Source organism: Nannobrachium achirus (genome assembly GCF_963921795.1).
Source record: "Nannobrachium achirus genome assembly, chromosome: 17".
NCBI classification, from domain to species: domain Eukaryota; kingdom Metazoa; phylum Chordata; class Actinopteri; order Myctophiformes; family Myctophidae; genus Nannobrachium; species Nannobrachium achirus.
Genome location: NC_137824.1, coordinates 41,114,789 through 41,115,135, shown reverse-complemented (window position 1 = coordinate 41,115,135; position 347 = coordinate 41,114,789).

Sequence of the window (347 nt, the reverse complement as noted above, 5' to 3'; positions counted from 1 at the left end):
CGTTCCAATTTACCATTTACCTGTGACTTTCACTGTGTATAGTTCAAATTTGTACCATTAACATTTACCACTGTGGTTGTTGCGTTCCAAAAGAGGCGACGAAAGTTCCAGAACTACAACACCTACAGGAATCTAGGTATATTATCTTTGCAAGACAAAATGCAACAGAACACAAAGAGAAACCTGCCATGGCTCACTGGAGTGGAGTTTTAATACACCTTTTAAGGACCAGGACAAAGACTTTTATGTTTGGTAAAAACAGCATGTCATAATTGCTTTAAAAAAAGGTATAATGATTAGTATATCCCGGCATCTGCATGAGGAGATCAATTTCATTGACTTTAAAG